This window comes from Callorhinus ursinus, unplaced genomic scaffold (assembly GCF_003265705.2).
Source record: "Callorhinus ursinus isolate GAN/ISIS: 27379988/994484 unplaced genomic scaffold, GSC_fseal_2.0 scaffold42, whole genome shotgun sequence".
NCBI classification, from domain to species: domain Eukaryota; kingdom Metazoa; phylum Chordata; class Mammalia; order Carnivora; family Otariidae; genus Callorhinus; species Callorhinus ursinus.
The window spans coordinates 7,618,391-7,632,954 of NW_027397104.1; the positions used below are offsets into that span (position 1 = coordinate 7,618,391).

A 14,564-nucleotide genomic window follows, 5' to 3' on the forward strand; every position below is an offset into this window, starting at 1 on the left:
CAGCTGAATGCGGAGGAACTGTCTGTCCACTCTAAAGACCCATGAGCAACTAATGTAATTAGTTTCCAGGACCCTGTTAAAACTACTATGATTATACTGTGAATATACCCAAGAATCACTAAGGGCATGAGCTATTGTGGGGAATACCCACCATGAGGAAAGACAACTAGAGTAACTGGAAAATCTCAAAGTTGGTTGGAACAAAGAAACACCATACCGTGTTGGGTGTTGTAAAAGGGTGCCAGGCTACTGTGCTACCACTTCCTACTGTTTCATGTAAAACTGATTTAATCATACTTCTTCTTAATGAATGAATTTGTTTGACCTAGCAAAAATAGCCTACAAAGAAATTGCATTTTAATATAATTGTGTGTGAATTTGTCTTGGAAGTTGGAAATAATTGGGAGATAAATCCAATTTTAAGAGGCAAGTGAAGAAAAATCTTCAATATGCACAGTTCAGATAGCATTATGCATGTGGTTTTCTTCTAATTTATAATGGAGGAAGTTTTCCCAGTTATTTATGAACTCAGTAAAAAATGAGAATGTGCTATCAAATATATCTGGATGTCAGTGTAACCCAAACATTAGTCTTACATTTGCAAATTTCCAGAAGAAAAAAAAATCTTCCTAAAAGGACCTTCCTCTTTTAAATGTACTCTTACAACTGGGTCTTAGAATAATACAATAGAGGTTTGCATAAGGCGCAGAGGTGGGACAGAGGAGAGAATGGCTGAAAATAAATTGGTGTCTCGGAAACATTATTTTGATACTTATGGTTAGAACTAACTTTTTATGCTTTGGTTACTGAGATAATACAATAACATGAATTATAAAATATATCCATATATACCATCATCTATAGTAAATATTAATTGTAACTCCATTTAAAAAAAGAATTGTAACTCCATTTTAGCTCTCAAATATATCCAGTTCTCTCCATCCTCTCTGCTCCGGGATTGATATAATGGTTTCTTAACTATTCTCTGTAGCTCATGTCTGGCCCTTGCTCAGTCTCTTTGCCATCAGATGGGGCTTAGTATCTGGAGGAAAATGGAGTCCCTTTTTTGTCCATTACTCTCCAGGGAGGGGGGATAATAACTGTGCCTGGAACATTTGCTAAGTGGCCTATAAGTTTAAACATTGTCATGTTGGAAGATCACAGAGCTTCTGTCAGGCTTACTTTCTAAATAGCAATGCCAGGAACCACTCACTTGGGTGTAACTGCTGCCAAAGGATTAAGGTGTTTCCTTCCCCTCCCTGGACAGATGGGACCCTTGCTTACCCAAAGTCATAGTAACAACCCTAACTCCTCTTCTGCAGAAGGAGTTAATTAAATGAAATAGTAAGGAGCAGAGCAAAATGGGCACAATATGGCAGAATTCAATCTGGGGTCCTCCTTCCTCTGACCGGTAGCTTGGAATTTTTTGTGCAGTCCTTCGCTGGCTTTCCTGAGCCCCAGTGTATCTGAGAGCTTTTAGAAGAGCGCTCACTATTAGGGGCTTGGTTACCAAAACATTAAGCGACCACTGTCCCTGAATGAAAGATTCTGGATAGTTTTTGTGGCTCCTTTTTTAAGTGTGATAAATTTTAGCTCTGTTTTGTTTGTCTTTACAAAAGGACCACTATACTTTTTCCACTGACAGGATTAGATGATACTTAAGGCCATGAAACCAGTGTAAAGAGGGGCTGCATTCAAGAGCAAGATAACTAAGGTGTATGGAATAAACGGTCTTTTCCAAGGAGCAAGGGGACATGAGATAGTTCACATATAGGCAAGAACCAATCATATAGGTTGTTAGGAACAAGCTGGTTTCCTTTTAAAATAAAAGTCAGCCCACAGATTATTTATTGAGCACCTACGATGCAAGAAGCATTATTTGAGGTTCTCGTGATGGTGGGGAACCAGAAAGATGGACCCTAGTGATAAGGACTATACAGAGCTTACATTCTAATTGAGATAGGCATATAATGAATGATGTCAAAAGAAACAAATCCAAGTGACTCCAAAAGAGGTTAAAACCTTTAATCAGCCGATGTGCATCAGAAGCACCTGAAAACCAGGTAACTCTCCAGGTCAAAGCCAGGTGGGGATTTTACAGGGTGAGGAGAAAAGAGGGGTGCCTGTGCCTGTGGTCTGGCTCAGAGAGCAGTTTCATCTGCACCTGCTTTAGCTCTTGTTGTTGGAATGGTTGGAGGTTTTTTTGCCCTTGGTTGTCTTGCATAGGGTCATTGTTGCATGACCATCCAAAAAACTGCTGGAACAGTTCTTTTGAAAGCTGTTTTTATAAATCTTATCATGTGTTAGTCAAGGTTCAAGGGCAAAGGAAGTAGGGGAACAAACGGGAAAAGGGAATAAGAAAGGAAGAGAGGCCATTGTTAAAGGTTGTTTTTGTTCTTTTAAAGAAAGTGTGCAAATAAGATATCTTCAGGGATTGTAAATTGAATGAAGAAAGAAAATTCAGGGAGTGTGGAAGGGAGTCATTGGGGAGGCTCTCCAAGGAAGAGATACTCAAGTTGAAACCGGACTATTGAGAAGGAAAGAGCCATTGGATGGCACGGGAGTTCCGGCAGCTACAGAAGGCCGGAAGCAGAAATAAGCTTGGCAACTTCATGGAGAAGGAAGAACGAAGATGTGTGAGACAAACTAGAGACTTCGTAGACCGCACTCTGATATCTGGTGACATGGGGAGAGAAGGGGAAGGATGCAGGAAAGTTCATACTTGACTTGTTGTGTTCATACTTGAGCAGTTGTGCTCAGCTGTCCATTGACCCTTGCTGCACATGGCAGGTGTTTAGAGCAGATTCCAATGGAGCATTTTGGAGTGGTGTTTCTCAAACGTCAGTGTGCTTAGAAGTCACCTGGGCATTATGTTAAAATGCAGATTCTAATTCAGAAAGCCTGAGATAAGGCCTGTTATCCTACTTTCTGAAGAACTCCCAGGTCATGCTGATGATGCCAGCTGAAGGGCACCCTGAGTTAAAAGGCTTCAGGGCCTTTGTTGGAGAGCCCTCTTTTCTCTCCAGCTGCCCCAGATACTGAAGGCATCAGAATGAGTACAGCCACGTTTTACTTTCTTTCTTTCTTTCCTTTTTTTTTTTTTCTAGGCAAAGAACTTTATTAAACTTGTTTCAAACTTTATTCCCAGGCTTCTTCAGCTTAATTAGGTGCAAAGAATGAATTGTGTATAAGCAAAAACTGAAAAGAGCTGCAGTGTCCAAGGGGCTTGGGCTTAAAAATATTAGAGATCCAGATTTTATCAGAACCATGAATAAAATTTTAAAAAGCAGTCATAATATAAAATAGCAGCTCCCAGTAACTTCTTCAAGTTTTATCTTCTTCAGAAGTTGACTCAATTCAGTTTGCTTCATTCTTGGAAGCTTCATCAGAATTCTCCACAAGATCTGGAACTTCATCATCGTCATCCTCTCCGGTAGCAGGTGGTGCTTTTCCGTCCACACATTGTTTGGGCAGAGCTTCAGCCAGTCTTCTTCAACTAGTCAGACTGTCGGCACCAAGTTGGTTTAAGATACTGGGTGGCATTTCTGTCAGCCGCTTTGTCTCAGCGTGGCCTGGAATGGCGGAAGTGTTTGCTGCCAGTGATGCCTGAACTTTGGGGGTTTAAAGTGGATCACTGGTCCTTGGTTTGTGAACATTCACTTCTTCAATACCAGAGATATTGTTTACCCCTAACTTCTTTAAGGAGAACTGAAGTTTCTTATCATCTGCTGTAGCCGTTCTATGAACCACCTTCTTTCGGCGAGCAGTTCCTTTCCCACCAATGCGCACTTGTGCTTGCAGCTTGGCGAGTTTCTCCTGGTTCATGATAGTTTCTTTCATCTTGTTGGAGCGGAAATGGGACCACGAGGGGGAATAGGGTTGGCGCTCAGGGGGTCTCGGGCGAACCAGGTGAGATTAGGTGCACACACGCGGGGACGCAAGATGGCAGCTTTTACTTTCTTTCTTTTTCACCATTCAGAGTACCATGCGGAAGGCTTTTTCTGGGCCGACCTGAAACCACTGAGATCTTCAAGGGCTGGTTCCTGGTAGATTTGCAATTTAAATTAAAGAATGGTTAAAGCTATTTAAATCACCTTCCCTCCAAGCCTCTTTAATATTTGGCAGATATGCTAGTTACAACTTCTATGTTATCTCTGAGGAAGAGTAATAACTGTTAAGTGAAAGATACCCAATTTCTCATTTCTTAATTAAAGAGCTATGTTTTTCTTTATTGGGAACCCTTCAGACTGCTGATTACAGACACTGAAAATATCTCTTCCTCTCTAAATATAGAAAATTCTTTCTAAATTATGCTAAGTAATAATATAAAACTAATTTCTTAGTAGATAAAGGGCATTTGTAATTTGTGTGTATGTAAGAGTAGTAATTTGACTAAAACATGACCTAAACAAACTAGGAACAATAGGGAAAAATTATTTTTCCCTCTGTGATTAATCAACTCAGAAGTCCTAAGTATTTTTGACGACTTCTTAAAAATACAGAGCAAGGGGGAAATGACTAGGTCAAGAAGACTTTGTTGCTGAATTGCAAAAACATCACATGAATCTATAGGTTGCTGAATAACTGATGATAGGGAAGAACACGCATGCTTTAATGATCCTACCTGAATATATTTTCTTTCATCTTTAGGAAAGTATATTGTTTTACAAGCAGCAGGTTTAAGACATTGATGGGCATAGAATCTGCTCAGCTACCTACTGCGTGTGTGAACCTTGGCAAATGGGTTAGGCCCTTCTGAACCTTAAAGTCCTCATCTGTAAAGTCTGGGCGACAGTCATACCTTGTGAAGTTTCTAACAATTGAATAGAATATGCACATAAATTGTGAGCATGGTGTCTGGCACACAGTAAGCTTTCAATAGATATAAGGCATTAATATTAGTGGTATGGTTACTAATTATTATCTTCCCAACAGAACAAATCCAATTCACGAAGAACCCTTTGGCAAAGCCTTCAAACCATATGCGTGATCTGAAGCTCACCTACCAGCTGCTGATTTGCTTGTTTATTTCATTTGATTTTCCTTAGCTGCACATAAGGGAGGTGGGTGGCAGAAGCTTAATTTATTTGTCCCTTTTTTTGAAAATGTGGGTTTGGGCTCTCACGCTATTTTGAGGCATGGTCTGGTGGTGGCATTGGGGATATGCACACTTTAGGGAGGTGGGAGGATTATGAAGCTCTCCTGGTGGCTCCAGCGTCTTTCTTTGTCCCAGTGATGATCATAGGTGCTGGATTGCCAGTGCTGCCAGCCAAAGGCCTCTCCTCCCACAGATCTGGAAACACATGAAAAGAGCCATGACTCATGGGCTACAACTTTTGCTGTGGCTTGATACAAGCACTGATAGGCTCGGCTCCCATGTTTTCATCACCCCACAGGCTAGCCGTTGGGGAAAGGGCTCTGTGGGTTTCAGATAAAGTGCTTCCTGATGATAAATGAGAACAACTGAGAGATGCTGTGGCAAGGTTAGGATGTTGTTCCTGTTCCTTTGCAAAAGTCAGTGGAGAGGATGATCTTGGGTGACACCAGGGTATCTTCAGATCCTTAGAGGTATGGCATTTGAAGTCTTTCAAATCTTTCTTTACAAACTATATGAGAGAGTCCCTGCTTTCCTGCATTTCATCCTTTGTCCTTTGCACTGTTCTCTAGCAGGATTTAACTCATTGTGTTCTCTTTTGTTGTCATGGTTGTTATTTGGCCTGCCTGTCTTCTGTGGACTGTGTGCTCAGTGAGGGCAAGTCTTTTTAATCTTTGGATCTCTAGCCCTGAGCTCAGGGCCCGGTAGACAATAAATGCATAATAGTCATTGCCAGCTGTATGGATGGATGGACTGATGAATGGACCTATGGATGGCTTACACTAATGAAACTGGGGGAAAGAAACTACTCCAGTACAGTGGACTGTGTGCATATGCAAATACTTTATGATTATCAGGTGGACACGGGGGAGGGATTATTGATTTAAAAAGATGGTTCTGAAATTCAGAAAACTTACTTTGCCGTCAAATGCAAGATCATAGTATTAAACATGAAAGCATTCACTTTGTCCATAAAACCCGTAACTTTGGGGGAGACTTTGGGATGAAAGAAGGTTTTCTGAAAAGTATAAATGGATGTCTGTGACAAACATGACTTTTACATGAAAATTAAAACAGATTTGGTTTATGTAAAAGTAAGATATATTGAATCTGGAGGAGATTAACATGGACAGAAAGCTTAATGTTCCATTGAGAAAGAAAGAAATTCATCCATGCACTCATTGAAATAGTATTTATTGAAGACCTACTTTGTACTGGACACAACAGACCAAAAGATGAATTCATCCACATCCCAGTCCTCTGGGGCTCCACAGTTAAAATCAAGTCATAGACGTGAACTAGTAATTATAATAGTAGGAATGTGGAGGTGTGATCATGGCACTACAGAAACACAAGAGATGGACATGTTTAACCCTGCTCAGAAAAATCTAGAAAGGAAAAAATGGTGACATTGGGATTGCAATTTAAAGGATGTGTGAGAGTTAGCCATCACAGGAGGGAAAAAGAGGTGATATATGTGTGGAGCTAGAGGGGCTGGGAAGAACAGGGTGCATTCTGGGAAGTACCAGTACTTCCGTGTGCCCACTACATGGCGCTGTGGATGAGGAAGTAAATAGCTGAGATGAGACAGATTAGTGGAGAAAATCACTCAGAATTTGTACACCAAACCATGGATTCAAAATTATCCCTCTGTGTAGATGTGTATAACTGGAGAATGTAGTAATCAGTACTAAATGATTTTCCAGATATTGAGGTATAATGCCTAAAGAGAGTATTGTAATTTCACTTTGACAGGTGGAAAACTGTGAGTTCAGTGGTTATATAAGTCCTGACCTGATGTGCTTGCAATTCTTTTGGTAAAGGCAATTGATTTAAAATGTAATAATGTGATTTAACTTTATAGCCTTTTGTCAATTTGATATACATTATATTACAAATCAGAAAAAAGCCTTGGAAAAAATATCACCTCGGTTTTATTTTAGGCTATGTGGAGAATCTTCTTAGATTCAAAATGGACTCATTGGTAAATCAGGAATAAAATCTAGGACCCCTGGCTTCCTGCACATTGACTTTCTTATGAAATCACCCAGCTCAGTAAAATGTAATAACCTGCAAACCTGCAAAGTGATATATTTTATCTTCATAGCTATATCATGCAAACTCTGTTCTAGGGTTATATGTCACCAAGTTTTCCTGTATGACTTTGAGTATCTATCTTGTAAGAGTCTCCATTCCTTGCCTCAGATAACTTCACAGATTTTTTTTATACTTTAAAATTTTATTTATCTTTAGCCAAAGAAGTGTTTAACCAGAAATCCTCCCCTTAAAAGTCAGTTTTTGTCAGTGCATAAGAGGAATTACTATAGAAAATCAAGAGCATGTCTTCAAAAGCTGCCTGGACTTGTCTGATATTTGTTGAACCTATGTTTTTAGAATGCCTATATGCAAAGCACTCTTGCATTTGTTTGTGTGTAGGGGATGTGCACAAGTAACACTAATATTGGTGGATACTCACATGGTAGATACTGTGTTGTAAGGCATTAGTCTAAGTGCTTTTTATAGTGTTAACACATTTAGTCCTTGTGTGTAAAGTGGGTGCCTTTTTAAATCCCCATTTTATAAATGAAAAAACTGAGGCTCAGAAACATTAATAAGTAACTTGCTCAGATCCTGAGCCAGGAAATGGAGGAGTTAAGAGTTGAACTTGTGTTCTCTGGGTCTACAGCCTCTGCTCTTGGACACTGTGCTAGACTCCATACCCCGGAAGGAACCTGGGGCCTCCTGGAGTCCACGGTGGGAGGATGGGTTATGGATCCATGTGGGAACTACTTCAGAAATACAGAATAGGAAGAGTTTATGTCTGAGGTAATCATGAAAGGCTCATAAAAGAGGAAACATGGAAACTGGGCCATGTCAGGTGGGGGTTAAGATGACACCGCAGGCTAGAGATGGCCAGCAGAGGCCCCCAGGTGGAGGAGCACAAGGTGTATTTAGAGGAAAACACATGAAATAGTTTGTCTAGAGTGGCATGGAAAGCCAGTGTGAGAGGGCAGAGGTAAGTTATTGGAAGGGTGGTCATAGCAAATTCTAGAGAACCTTAAATCCTAGATAAGAGAGTCTGACATTCATTCTGGACGTGAAGGTTTGGGAGTTTTATTTATTTTTTTAAGCAAAGGAGTAAAATGAGGGAAGATGAATTAGGTAGCCATGTGTAGGATTGATTAGGTGAAACATGAGGAAGATTTGAAAGGAGAAAAAGGTTGGTTCACTAATGGATTTAAATGCTTCATCAAGAAGAGCAAAAACAAAAAAGAACAGAGACTTCTGAAGCGTCTTCACTCTGAAATAGAAACTGAGACCGTCTGCAGCTTTGCTGTAGCAGAAAAGGTAGTTATGAAGGTCAGGTCTTGCCCACCCTACATCAATAGGACTTTCCGTACCATCTTGAAATCTGGAAGAACCCATTCTTCAGTTCCTCTCTGCACTCTGAAGACATGAGTAACACAGTTCTTTAATGTTTCCTCTGTTCTCTGGTGATAGTTTTGCCCCAGATAGATGCGCAGAGGGGCACAGTTAGTACATTATTTTCGGATGTTTGCGGCTGTCCTGTGGTGTGGAATGATGATATGTGTGCTGCTTTGAGGTGGGCATGAATAACGGTCAAAGCTCACTCAGGGCACAAGAGACAGGAATGACTGAGTCAGGAGGAGGTTCGCAGGTGCTAATGGACATTCTTACCTAAGTCTTTGTAGTTTCTGAAGAGGCAGAGAGTAAGGAGCTGAACCGGATTGAGTTTTGATTTTCTGGTTGGATTGCCTGTACATCAAGAGGCCACAGACATCCAGATATCAAGAAAAGAGAAGAAAGAAACCACAGGATGTACATGCAGCAAGAACTCTGAGGTAGAGAAGAGAAAAGGCAAATCCCTGTCAGCTCTATGTTAGTTGGAGTTGAAATTGTAGGGCATCTAACCAAATGTAAAATTTTCTAAGCTGAGTTTTGAGAGCAATCTGGGAGGTTCCAATTTCGCTCTGAAAACAACAGGATCTGCATGGCCTCTTCTTTCCATTAGGTGGGTCATAATTAGTTGCATCAGAGAAAATGGCAGGACAATTGATCCGAAAGTTGTAACTTTTTTGTAGTAGTCTTCTGAGTAAAGTTCATTCTCTGAGAAACATTTTACTGTTCAAGTAATGTGCTGACAATCACCTTACAATGCCCCACAGTCAATGGTTCTCTCGGGTGTTTTATCAAATGGGCCCTGTTGGGTTATCTTGGTGCCTCCTTTCACTCAAGAAGCTTTAACAAGCCAAAACTTGGGAGGCATTTTGAAATGATAGATAAATTGTGAGCATGTTAAAGAAAAAACAGACTAAGTTTAAATGTTATTAAAGCTCCAGTTTTTAAAGCTACTGCTAATCAGTCACACATGAAAATATAAGCCAGTGATAGAAGAATGACTGAATAATTGGGCATCTTCAAGCTTGGTTCTGATCATCTCAGATGCCAAACCCCCTTTCCCACTTTGAATGTGACTCAGTTCAGTCAGTTTGTAGGGAACAGAATTATCAGTAAGTCTGACAGGCTAAAGCCTTGAAGCTTTCAGGTGCTAGGAAGATGCTAATAAGACCAAGGCTTTGGGGATACCTGGGTGGCTTGGTTGGTTGAGCTTCTGCCTTCGGCTCAGATCTCCCAGGATAGAACCTCTTGTCTGGCTCCCTGCTCAGCAGAGAGTCTGCTACCCCCTCTGCCTCTGCCCCTCCACCACCCTTCACCCCCCTGCAGACCCCTCATGCTGTCTCACACTCTCTCTCTCTCAAATAAATAAATAAATAAAATCTTTAAGAAAAAAAAGACAAGGCTTTGGTTTGGGCCCATTTATGTCATTTTACTTACCTTGTTCTCTTGCCTCTTGTGTAAACTTCTTATTTTAAAAATAACTTAAACACACAGAAAAGTTGAAAGAATGGTACAGAGAATTCACCTGTTTGCTTTACCCAGAATTAACAATTGTTAACATTTTACCAAATTTGCTTTATATTTCTCTAGTCTACATCTTTTTCTAGAACCATTTAAGAGTAGGTCGCATATGTTATGGCCCTGTACCCTTTAATGACTTGAGTGCATATTTCCTAAAAACAAGAATATTCTCTTACATAAATACAGGGAATTAATTAAGGGTAATACTTGAGAGCCCATACTGAATTGGTCAATTGTCCCAGTCATATTATTTATAGTACCAGTACAAGATCCAGTATAGGATTATACATTGTACTTACTCTGTTAGAACTTTGACTAATAGGAGAGGCTACAGGAAAACAGTTTTCAGATAACATTCAAAAAGGTGCCATGAGGACTCAGATTTATTGAGTACCTTTTTATCTCAGGAGATGTATTCCTATGAGGTAGTCTGTCAATTAGTGTTCTCCAGAGAAACAAAGCCAATAGGTTATTATTATATATTCTATGTATACATTATATAAATTTACATATCTATAATTTATGGAGTATAGAAAATATATAATATATTCCTATATATGGTAATGATAGTAATGATTCAAATATTGTTGTGAACACAATAGAAATGGCTGTAAGCTTTCCCAAAAACTTGTTGTGTCATTCCTGTTGGGAAAAAAAATAAGATGGAATTTATCTTTGCATAGAAAATTTTAAAGCACTTTCCTTCTATCTATCTATCTATCTATGGAGAGAACACAAAAGAGAGAGAGAGAGAGAGATGATAATGAGGTCAGACCAGTTCAAAACCAGTAGGGAAGGCCAGGCTGGAAACTCAGCAGGAGTTGACACTGCAATCTTGAGGCACAAAGCTTCTTCTTCCTCAAGAAATCTGTTTTTGTTCTTACGGCCTTCCAACTGCTTTGATGAGACCCACCCACATTATTGAGGGCGATCTACTTAAAGACAAGTGACGGTAGATGTTAGCCAGACAACTTCACAGCAACACTTGGCTTGATGATTAATTAAACAATTGGCCTAGCCAAGTTAACTCAGAAAGCTATCAGAGGTAGAGACCATCACTCACATGTTACACATGAGGAGTCTAAGACTTAGCACCATGGTTTTTTTGTTTTTATTATGTTAGTCACCATACAGTACACCATTAGTTTTTGATGTAGTGTTCCATGATTCATTGTTGCGTATAACACCCAGTGCTCCATGCAGTACGTGCCCTCTTTAATACCCATCACAGGGCTAACCCATCCCCCACCCCCCTCCCCTCTGAAACCCTCAGTTTGTTTCTCAGAGTCCACAGTCTCTCGTGGTTCATCTCCCTCTTTGATTTCCACCCCCCCTTCATTCTTCCCTTCCTTCTCCTAACGTCCTCCCTGCTATTCCTTATGTTCCACAAGTAAGTGAAACCATCTGATAATTGTCTTTCTTTGCTTGACTTATTTCACTCAGCATAATCCCCTCCAGTTTCATCCATGTCCATGCAAATGGTGGATATTCATCCTTTCTGATGGCTGAGTAATATTCCATTGTGTATATGGACCGCATCTTCTTTATCCATTCATCTGTTGAAGGGCATCTCGGCTCTTTCCACAGTTGGGCTATTGCGGACATTGCTGCTATGAACACTGGGGTGCACAGGGCCCCTCTTTTCACTACATCTGTATCTCCGGGGTAAAAGGCCAGTAGCGCAATTGCTGGGTCATAGGGTAGCTCTATTTTTAACTTTTTGAGGAACCTCCACACTGTTTTCCAAAGTGGCTGTACCAACTTGCATTCCCACCAACAGTGTAGGAGGGTTCCCCTTTCTCCACAACCTCTCCATTTGTTGTTTCTTGCCTTGTCAATTTTTGCCATTCTACCTGGAGCACCACAGTTTTTTGTTTTTTGTTTTTTTTTTTACTAGGGATACTCATTGTGCATGGCTGAGTCAGAAACAGTTTTTTGGGGGGTGTTTGTTGTTTTTTTTTGTTTTTTGTTTGTTTGTTTTTTTACTAAGGATACTCATTGTGCATGGCTGAGTCAGAATATAAATCCAGTGTGTCCCACTCCAAAAACCTGTACTTCTCCCATGGCACCCCTGTTGCCTAACTTCAACATGAGCTGATTTGGAAAGTGGTAAGTTTCCAGTCACTGATGGTATATAAACACGGACTGAATGACTAGTTATCAAGAATGTTCCAGAAATGATTCAAACCTTAAATAAGTGCTCATGCTGTGTGGGTTTTCAAATTCTATTTGCCTTTATGAATCTATAGTGTATTTTAAAAAATGTGTTTTAGGGCTATGGTTTTTCTTACTGAAATATAATATTTTTGTGTACAGATACCTTCATATTCAGTTAGTACCCCTCATCAGAATAGACAGGTAATTGCACCCTTTTTATTTTTTTTCTAGGAGGCTACATTATTTATAGTTTTCAGAATAGCATTTCAAACTAGTGCTACTATTTGGCAGATTTTTAGAAGGTCACAGAGAAAAATATGAGACTTTAGAGAAAAACCATGCTTTTCAAAATCAGTTTTAAAAGACTCTCATGTAAATATAAACTTCATATATTCTAATAAGTCATTTGTATCCTTATACTTTCATTTCAAGGATAATTTCATGGCTTAATTTTTTTTCTTTTTTTTTACTTCACAGTAGAAGTGTCATCAGAACTCTTGGTTTATTTTGACAGTTATCCTCAGCATTAGAAAAAGTTTCATCCTTTGTAGGGCATTTTCAATAATAAGTAATAATCATAGATGTAATATTCACTAAGCATTATTTGGTATCAAGTACTTTGTTAAATGATTTATATGCATTATCTTATGTGAGTTTTTCTTCATATCAGCTCAAAGACGTAAAGTACTATTGTTGCATCCATTTTAAGGAAAAGAAAAAAAAAAGTCCAGGAAGATTGAATAATCCTAAAAGGAAGATCCTACCCAGATGATGGTATCCTAACATAAATGGATTTATATTTTATATGTAATTCAAACTGTCCTTTAAAAATCTGAGCGTTCGTATTTCAACAGATGATGGAGCAAAGTAATTAAGTGCCTTGTCTGTAAGCAAGATGGTTGCCGATTATAAAATTAATTTATGACCTCTTAACACAAAGTCCAAGGTTTTCCTGTTAAACTACAACATCTTCTAATAATAAAACCTACTGTTATGACAGCTTAACATATGAAATTTCCCATTGCTTAGCAAATACTAATTTCTATACTGCAGTCTATAATTACCATTGCTAGGCAATTGCATGGTTCTTTGCTTGAGTAACATGCTGTCATCTGATTTTAGGGCAGGTTGTTTTTTCTCTAGGTGTGTTTTTCACCTGGTAGGGAATAAAAGGCAACTCTTTAGTCTGATTTAAAAAAAATTGAAACCTAAAGGAGTATTGTTATGAACACAGAAAGGACTATATGTCCAGATTTTTTTTTCCAGATTTGACTATTGTGAGATTTTGTGGATACAAATCTCCTATGTAGCAGAGGAAAGTCCTGTTGAATTCATATCCCAGGATAGAGGTGATGATTGAAATATTATCATAAGTACGATGGAAATGCCATGAGCTTTCTTTCTTAGTAACTTGTGATATCAGTATTCCTGGTAGGATTTAAGCATGGCTGGGGAGAAAAAAAAAAGGGAATAAAATGGAATTTATCTTTGCCTAGAAGATTTTAAAATCCCTTCTAATTCAGATAGTTTTTAATTCCATTAGACTTTATTTTTATACAATAGAAAGGACTCCCCTTATGCTTGCCATTGTGAACAAGTATAATTCCCATTTTAGAAATTACTGTGTTCCCAGGACACCTGGGTGGCTCAGTCAGTTAAGCATCCAACTCTTGACATTGGCTCAGGTCATGCTTTCAGGACAGTGAGACCCAGCTCCACCTTGGGCTCTGTGCTCAGCAGGGAGTCTGCTTGAGATTCTCTCCCTCTCCCCCTACCCCTCCCTGTGCTCTCTCTAAGTAAATAAATAAAATGTTAAAAAAAAAAAAGAAATTACTATGTTCCCAAGTGGAAAAAATATTAAAAGTTATCATTTGGGGACACCTGGGTGGCTTCGTTAAGTGTCTGTCTTTGGCTCAGATCAGGATCCCATGATCCTGGGACCACGTCCCACTCCCAGCTCCCTGCTTCTCCCTATTCCTCTGCCCCTCCCCACCGCTCGTGCTGGCTCTCTCTCTCTATCAAATAAATGAATAAAATCTTTTTAAAAAAGTTACCATTTGATCCATTCCAAATAGTGGATGTGGTCTTTGTATATATGATTATACATGTATTCACACTTCGAGATGATTTTTTTTAAAGATTTTATTTATTTATTTATTTGAAAGAGAGAGAGAGAGAGAATGAGAGAGTACAAGCAGGGGGAGTGGCAGAGGGAGAGGGAGAAGCAGACTCCCCGCTGAGCAGGGAGTTCGACACAGAGCTTGATCCCAGGACCCTGGGATCATGACCTGAGCCACCCAGTGCCCCAAGACAATTAACATAATCATTATTTGTTCGTGTTATCACCATCTACTCTCTGACCTTATAGAGT

The 14,564-nt window shown here is 39.4% G+C and overlaps 1 protein-coding gene and 1 pseudogene across 4 annotated transcripts in view; one reads left to right on the top strand and one right to left on the bottom strand.

Annotated features, from left to right (window-relative positions):
* The window catches only part of LINGO2 (leucine rich repeat and Ig domain containing 2), a 1,267,465-nt gene that overhangs the window by 951,165 nt on the left and 301,736 nt on the right, over nt 1–14,564 (top strand). The gene's annotated exons all lie outside the window — the stretch shown is intronic.
* On the bottom strand, nt 3,358–3,873 carry LOC112809650 (transcription factor BTF3 pseudogene; annotated as a pseudogene).